We start from the raw sequence: 9092 nt of genomic DNA on the forward strand, positions 1-9092 counted from the left end.
CGCAATCTAGATCCTCGCTCTACATTACGCTTTCAACCAATTCATCGTATAAACCGTTGTGGCGAACGGTAATGGGCAGTGTCACCTTGGTAAAAGATCTTTATTTCCAACATTTAGGAGTCTCCACCCATTTTCCCATGAAATTACCAAAAACCAGAACAAATTTTGCAATAAACATCCTAGAATTATGCTTTGGTCGATGATTGATTATGCTTATAGTCTATGTCGGGATATATGCACGGTCGATAAGTGGTCGATGACTGGGCAGATATCCGTACAAAAATCATGAAATTATAAATATTACTTCTAATCAACGATCATTGGGCTTATAGCATAAGAAAATGAACTTGGAGTCTCCTGAGCTACTGTAATGTACAAACTAAAGTGGTTTTGAGTAATATGAGTGATTTAAAGCTTTTTAACAATGGTAGAAAGTATGTTTGAGAAGATAGCAAACAAATGAATAACATGGATGCAATGGACAAGCTTATGATGTTTATGGACTGATTTAGAGTTGATCATCGAAAAATAACGCTGGAAAAGTGGCCTGAATCGAAGCTTTTTGGAGGAAAAGAACCTTCTATTTTAAGCTTTTGAAAAAAAAATTAAAATTATTTTTAAAAACCTAGATATTTTTGTATTATATAATGATGGATGATGAAGTGGGTTGAAGTGTATTATTAGAAACTTGTGGGTCAATTTGTTATGTTGAAAATATTGGGTTAAAGTGTATTATTACAAAACTTGTGAGTGAATTTGTTGAGTTGAAAAAGTTATTGATGATGTGGATTAAAGTTGGTATATGATAAATTTTTAAAAATTTATGTCTAAATGACTAAATAATTTTGAAAAGTGCCTTTTTGGTATGAAAGCCCTAGTAAGTTATTGTAAGGATATATCCATAGGTAGAATAGAAACGTCAATTCTTTCTTTGATTTTCAACTTATCTTTTTTTTTCCGGTTCAGTTTTTAACTTTAGTTTTTTTCTTTAGTTTTTGGGGAAAGAGGATTTTCAATCCAGATTCCAGAAGGTTGTATTCCTTAGAAAAACTTTATTGAAAGAATGAGTGGCAAAATTAATATTGACCTGTATTCGTTTTTTTCTCTACATGTTTTTGGAGAAGTTTGTTATTCGTCAGAAAAAAGATCAGTCAAATAAGAGAAGAAGAAATAGAGACTAAACTAAAAAAGAAAAGAAATTCTCATTTATAAAGTAAGTCCATTTAATAGGAAAAACTTAGCTACTAATTCTCAATTTTCTACCAACTCCAAAATGCATGATATGTGTCATTTTTCTTTTTCTTATAATAATAAACTTTTGAGAAAATACATAAAGTCGCTTTCAATTTGTCTGACTTTTTAAAAAAGATATTTAAACGATACAGGTGATCTATTACCCCACAAAACTTATCTAAACCATTGTACATAGATTATTTTGATCAAAATTTTGCCTATGCATGTAGACACGCATAGGAGGTGCGTGAATGCTTAATAATTGACTGAAATAACCAATTAAAAGATGTCACGTGTAATAAAAAAGTTTCATTTTTTTCATTTTGTATTGAGAAAAGACATCTTTCCCCCCCTAAACTTGTCCTCCAAACTCACTTTAGTACTTAAACTTAACTTTCATTTATTACCCCCTTAACATCTTTAAAGTGAATTATTTTTATCCCTCAAGTTGACGTGGATTTAAAAAAAAAAGAAAAAAAAGCGCATTTTTTAATTTTAAAACTGACATGGTCCCACTTTTTTTAATATACATACATACATACATACATACATACATACATACATACATACATACATATATATATATATATATATATATATTAAAAAGAAAGAAAGAAAATACTAAAATACAAAAGAGAAAATAATTCACTTTAAAGATGTTAAGGGGATTAAATAAGGAAGTTAAGTTTAAGTATTAAAGTGAGTTTGGAGGACGAGTTTGGAGGACAAATTCAGGGAGGAAAAGATGTCTTTTCTCTGTTGTATTTTGGTATTTTTTTTCTTCCTTTTCTATTTCTCCACTAATCTCCATTAGTGGTGTCTTTGTTTTTCGTCTTCCTCTTTTTCTCCATTAATGGAGTGATGGTGAATTTTACTGTGGTCGGTGTTTATTTTTCAATAAAAATAATAAAGATACAGAAACCAGTCCGGTAAAAGGACATGGTATGTTAACCACCATTTTTTTCGGCGAAAAGATATTTTCGACGTCTAAAAGAGTGATAAAATTGGAGGATTTTGATTTGATTTGTTGATGACTTGGTGATAAATATGATGAATGCGGTATCTTCAAATCTTCTTCTTGATATGATTTTTAATTTTTAATTCAATAGCGATTTTGATTTTTTGATTTTAATTTGATTTGGTGATGAATATGATGAATGTGTTATCTTCAAATCTTCTTCTTGATAGGATTTTCAATTTTTAATTCAATAGCGATTTTGATTTTTCGATTTTAATTTGATAAATATTTTTACGGAATTCCTATCTACCAAAATATTCACTTCTGTTTTCTTCAAATTAAAGACATAAGAGGACGGGCAATAAGGAAAGTAAATGGGTTGAAGTATGAGCAAGATGAAGATGGAAAAAGAGGAAGGAGAAAAAAATAAAAAAAGAATTAGAGTTAGAGAAAAAAATAAAAAAGAATAGAGTTAATAAAATAAGAAAAATATAAATGAAAATAAAAAATAAATATTTAACACGTGGCAAACTGTAATTGATGTGTGATTGGACTCTTTGCCTTGCAACTGATGTTGGCTGAAAAATGACATGTTTATTTCACTTTTAAATTGTTTAATGGTTAATAGGACATTTGCAAAGTTTAAGTGTCTACTTGCAAATTTAAGACAATTCCAGTGGATATTTGATGTCTTTTCTCTAAACTTTTATTGCTTAACATACATACATACATACATATATATACATACATATATATATGGCCAAAATCATCGATAGACACTCAAACTTGTTGTCAAAATTCACTTAGATACCTAAACTAAGGCATGTTCCTATCAAGCCCCTAAACCCCTTACATTTTGTTTCAATTGAGCCTTTTTTTGTCTATAATCCAAAATCTGAAGTGTGTGCAACACACACGCAATGACGTGGAAAAAATGACGAATTAAAAGGTATCACGTGGCATTAAATCCAAAAATAATTTAATTTTTTTATAACTAATTAAATTATAATTTAAAAAGAATTATAGTATTTTTTTTATATAAAAAAAAAAACCACCCCCATGCCCTTCATCTTTTTCCTTATACTTTAGAGAATACACAGATTTTCACACACACAGTAGGGGAGCTTCTTCACGATTCTATACGCACACACACTGGGAGATCTCATGATACACACACTACTGATTCAAACCAGAAAAATCACACACACGCACACAGTAAAAAATAAGATCGAGAGTGAGATATCGGGAGAGGGAGAGCAGATCAGAGAAGGCCAAAAATAGAGAGAAGAAGATAAAAAATGGATTGAAAAATGAGAAGTGGATGATCGAAATAGTGAATTGGTGAGAGATTTGGTCCTTTTTCGAGCTTTTTTCGGTGAAATTTTCACTGGAATTGATTTTTGGTTCGTCGTTTGATCGACCCAATCCCAGAAATTTTGAAATTTCTTCGTTCCCCTTTGATTTCTTTGTTTCCCTTTGATTTCGAAATTTGACAATTTTTGCAAAATAAAATTGCAGCCACCATTAATATCATGAGCATTTTCATGATTTCATTTTTGCAGTAATATAATGGTTCGCGTTTTATTGTGGTTATGTTATATTTGACGCGGGGAGGGTTGAAGACGACAACTAGGTTGGGGATGGAGAAGATGACGCGGAGTGGGGTAGGGGTGTTGTGAAAAAGATGACATAGGGGGTGGGGTGGGTGGGGTTGAAGACGCAGGGGGTGGGGTGGGGTGTTGTGAAGAAGATGACATGGGGGGTGGGGTGCTTTTTTTAAAAAAGAATTAAGAAATTATAATAATTAAAAGTTATATTAATAAATAATTTAAATATAAATTTTCTAATTAATATTTTTTAGGCCCCTAGTGCCACTTGGCACATTTTAATTCGTAATTTAGTAAAAAAAAAATTCCTCACGCGCCTACAACAAGTGCATTGCACGCGCAGTGCCATGTAGGCAAAAAATGTCCAATTGAAACAAAATGTGGGGGGTTTAGGGACCTGATAGGAACAAGCCTTAGTTTAGGTGTCTAAGTGAATTTTGGCAACAAGTTTGAGTGCCTATCGATGACTTTGGCCTATATATATGTATGTATGTATGTGTGTATGTATATGTTATAATAGAGAAGCTTTCGACGTGCCCCAGCATGCTTCACCTGCTTTAACTGTATTTTTTACTATATCACCCCTAATTAATTATTATAATATTTACTTATTTAAAAATATAACATTTGATAGAAAAAGTAAAATAGACATTTATGACATGTCTACTTCAACTGCTTCAACCGTTATTTTATTAAACATCAACCCTAATTAATTATCGTAAGTCATCTAAGTATTTAAAACTTAATAATATTTAATAAAAAAGGTAATACAGATATAAAATAATAAATTAAATCTTGGTGTTTTAAATTAATTTGATGTCTTATATAAGACCCACTTAAATTTTTTTCACAAATATTTTTTATAGTAATTTGGCTATATCACTTCTAGTTAGTTGTAGTGCGGCATTTAAGACATGTCTGTTTTGCTACTTCAATCGTGATTTTATTAGATCACCCCTAATTAATTTGACCTTCTAAGTATTGTGTCACTTAATTGGAATAGAAAAAAAAGTATTATAAATCACAATAATTTAAAACTTAAATTATTTAAAAAAATATAACTGACTACAATGCCACAAAAGTTTGGACAAGAGAGTAACATATGTTATTTGAAAGTTACATACAAAAATATTATAAATAACAATAGTTTACAGCTTACAATATCTTTTTAAAAAATAATTTTTATATATTTCAAAAAAAAGTACGTAAAAAATACTATAAATCACAATCTTAAATATTTAAAAAAAAATTAAAAGGTATAAAATATTTGACTGAGTCTCAAAATTATATTGATGCCATTTAAATAGAAAAAGATGAAAAGTATCTTAAATTACAATAATTAAAAACTTAAATTATTTTAAATATAATTGACTATCAATGCCATAAAAGTTTGGACCAGGAAAGGAGCGTATATTATTTAAAAATTACATACAAAAATATTATAAATTATAATAGTTAACAACTTAAAATATCTAAAAACATATTAAAAGTATGGTTGATTATCTAAAGTTTATTTGTATCACATAAATTGACACCAAGAAATAAAATATATTGGATTCATGCTAACACATATTCAATAAAAAAATGAAATAGACATTTATGACATGTCTACTTCATCTGCTTTAACCGTGACTTTACTAAATATCACCGCTAATTAATTATTATAAGTCATTTATGTATTTAAAAATTATAATATTTAATCAAAAATAGACATTTATGACATGTCTACTTAATTGCTTCAACAATAATTTTACTAAATATCTCCCTAATTAATTATTCTAAGTCATCTAAGTAGTAAAAATTAATAATATTTAATAAAAAGGTAAAATAGACATAAAATGATAAATTAACTCTTGATGTTTTAACTTAACTTGACGTCTTATATGAGACTCACTTAAATTTTTTTCACATATATTTTTTATAGTAATTTTGCTATATTACTTCTAATTAGTTGTTGTAAGTCATTTAAGACATTTCTGTTTTGCTGCTTTAATCGTGATTTTACTATATCACCCTAATTAATTATTAGTTTCATCTAACCATTGTGCAACGTAAATTGACATTTGTGATTTATTACCTCACTTATAAATGATGATAAGCAGACAGAAAATCGACAAGTTTGTTTGTGTTACCTACTTAGATATTTTCTTTTATATTTATTTATTTTACTTTTCTTTTTAATTTGTTATATATTTGAGAATTTCATAAAAGTATTATATATCATAATAATTAACAACTTAAAATAATTAAAAGGCCAAACCCATCGATAGCTCCTGAAACTTGTCCCTAAAATTCACTTAGGCCCCTAAACTAAGGTTTGTACCTATTAAACCCCTAAACCCCCTCAATTTGGTTTCAATTGGAGATTTTTTGCCCAATCAGCTAAAAACTCAAAGTGTGTGTTGCACACACGCGCTGATATGGCAAAAGGGGCTAATTGGAAGTTGCCACGTGGCATTGTGGGTCCGATAATTATGAAAAATTAATTATATAATTATTTAAAAAATAAAAATAAAAAACTGATTATTAAAAATAAATTAAAAAACAAATTATTAAAAAATAATTATAAAAAAATTTAAAAATATAAAAATAAAAAAAAACTGAATGTTAAAAAAAATTATTGAAGAATCAAATTATTAAAGAATAATTATAAAATTATTTTAAAAATAAAAATAAAAAAATAATTATTAAAAAAATTATAAAATTTAAAAAAAAAATAAAAACAATAGCATTGAGGATCCAAATTATTCAAAAATTATTTTTAAAAAAATAAAAAATTTCATTGAGGATTCCAATTATTAAAAGATAATTATAAAATTATTTTAAAAAATAAAAATAAAAAAACGATTAATAAAAAAAATTGATTATTTAAAAGAAATCATAAAATTTTAAAAAAATGCATTGAGGATTGCAATTATTAAAAAATAATTATAAAATTATTTAAAAAATAAAAATAAAAAACTGATTATTAAAAATAGATTATGAAATTATTTAAAAATAAAAATAAAAAACTGATTATTAAAAATATATTATAATTTTTTTAAAAAAATAAAAATAAAAAATGGCATTGAGGATCCAAATTATTAATTAAAATTATTTATAAAATAAAAATTAAAAATTAATTATTAAAAAGAAATTATAAAATCTTTTAGAAACCCCCACCTTCCCCAGCCCAGCCCCACTCTCCAGCCCCCACGTTCCCCAGCGTTAATCATCCCCCTCCCCCTCTTCCTCTTCTTCTCCATTATAGCGAATCTTGCTTCTCCATGATCCTAAAAAATACACACAAAATTTTTGTTTAAATCTACTTCAAGAATTCAAAAAGGGTCTATAAAAAAGTCATTTTTATTGAAAATTTTTCATAAAATGGTGATATTAATGAAAAAAAAGTGATCTTTCTTGTGAAGGAAATCAAAATGGTGATAAAAGTGATCTTTTTTGGAGAAAAAAATGATCTTTATTGAAATTTGTTGTAATTTTTCAAGAAATGGTGATACTAATGGAGGATAAAAAGTGACTCTTGTTGAAATTTTTCAAGAAATGAAAATAATTATGGTGGATTAAAAAGAATTTGTTCATGTGAAGATGTGGAGTGGGGGGGGGGGGGGGGGGAGTGGCTAAGACGCGGGGTGGGGTGAGGTTGAAACGATGAAGATGTGGGGTGGGGTAGAGACGCAGGGGGTGGGGGTGGGGGTGGGGTGCTGTGAAGAAGATGACATAGAGGGGGTGGGGTGCTTTTTATAAAAAAAGAATTAAGAAATTATAATAATTAAAAATTTTATTAATAAAATAATTTAAATATAAATTTTTTAATTAATATTTTTGGGGCCCTCAGTGCCACTTGGCACATTTTTATTCGTAATTTAATTAAAAAAAAGCACCTCACGTACTTCCCGAAGTGCACTGCACGCGCAGTGCCATGTGGGCAAAAAATGCTCAATTGGAACCAAATTGGGGGGTTTAGGGGTTTAATAGGTACAAGCCTTAGTTTAGGGGCCTAAGTGAATTTTAGGGACAAGTTTGAGGGGCTATCGATGGGTTTGGCCTAATTAAAAAGACGTAAAAAAAATTAGTTGACCCTCTATATTTTATTACTGCCACATAAATTGGGACAGAAGAAAAAGATATTATAAATCACAATAATTAATCATTTAAAATATTTTTAAAAATATAAAAAAATTTAATAAACTCTCAAAATTTTATCAATACCATGTATTTTTATTTAATTTTGAAAGACTGACAAATTAATTTAATTTGTCTGTCTTAGTCCATCTCAAAAAGATAAGAGAAAATACATCAAATCACTTCTGAACTTGCGGCCAAAACTTACTTTAGACCCTAAGCTAATCGGACAATTATATACCTTCTTAATAACATTAAAGTGAATTTTTTACCCCCTAAAAAAATTATACCATTCTCACTGCGAAGAGTGAAGTACACACGACCCAATTTGAGCCACGTCAGTGCCATGTCATTGCCACGTAAGAAATTATAATTTAAAAAGAACAAAAAAAGCAATCCCACACATACACTATTTTTATATACATATACTATTTTTATATATTTATTTAAAAAGTAAAAAATATATATGTATTATATATATATATATATATATAAAATATATATTGAATAAAATTCCCTCCTCCCTCCCCCCGATTTTCCTCCTCCTTCGACCCTTCCCCCTCTTCTAGCCCCCTCCCCCCAAACCATTTTCCTTCTTCTTCGAACCCCTTACCCCCACCCAACCATTTTCCTTTTTCTTCGAACCCCCACCCCACCCCCACTTCCCCGCACCCATTTTTCTTCTCCTCGGACCATTTCCTCCCTCACCTTCCCCCCCTCTCTTTCTCTCCTTCCAACCCCAATGCCTACTCCTTCAATTTTTTTATTTTTTTCATTAATACCATTAGATAACAACTCCGAACACATCAATTTAAAGTTTTTCCTCTATTAAAACATTATTTCAACCTTCAATTCTACATGATGAATAAAGCGAACCAATTTCATTCAAGTATGGGAATTCAAACAAATTCATTTAAAACAATAAAGTTGTCAACTTTAACGCAATTTTGACATAAATTGTCTATCAAGTATCATAAATTTCATAAATTTTTAACTCAAAAACATAAAAGCTCCAATTCACAATCTTCTCAAAGCATTTAATTTCACCTTTTACGAAATATTTCATAGTTTTGCCTCAATGAAGAAATGGGGTGGGTGAGGGGTTATCAAAAAGATAAAGAAATAATATGTTGGAGGGTGAGGGTGTGGTGAGGGGAATAGGAAAAAAGGGG

Source organism: Capsicum annuum, chromosome 1 (genome assembly GCF_002878395.1).
Source record: "Capsicum annuum cultivar UCD-10X-F1 chromosome 1, UCD10Xv1.1, whole genome shotgun sequence".
Classification (NCBI taxonomy): Eukaryota; Viridiplantae; Streptophyta; class Magnoliopsida; order Solanales; family Solanaceae; genus Capsicum; species Capsicum annuum.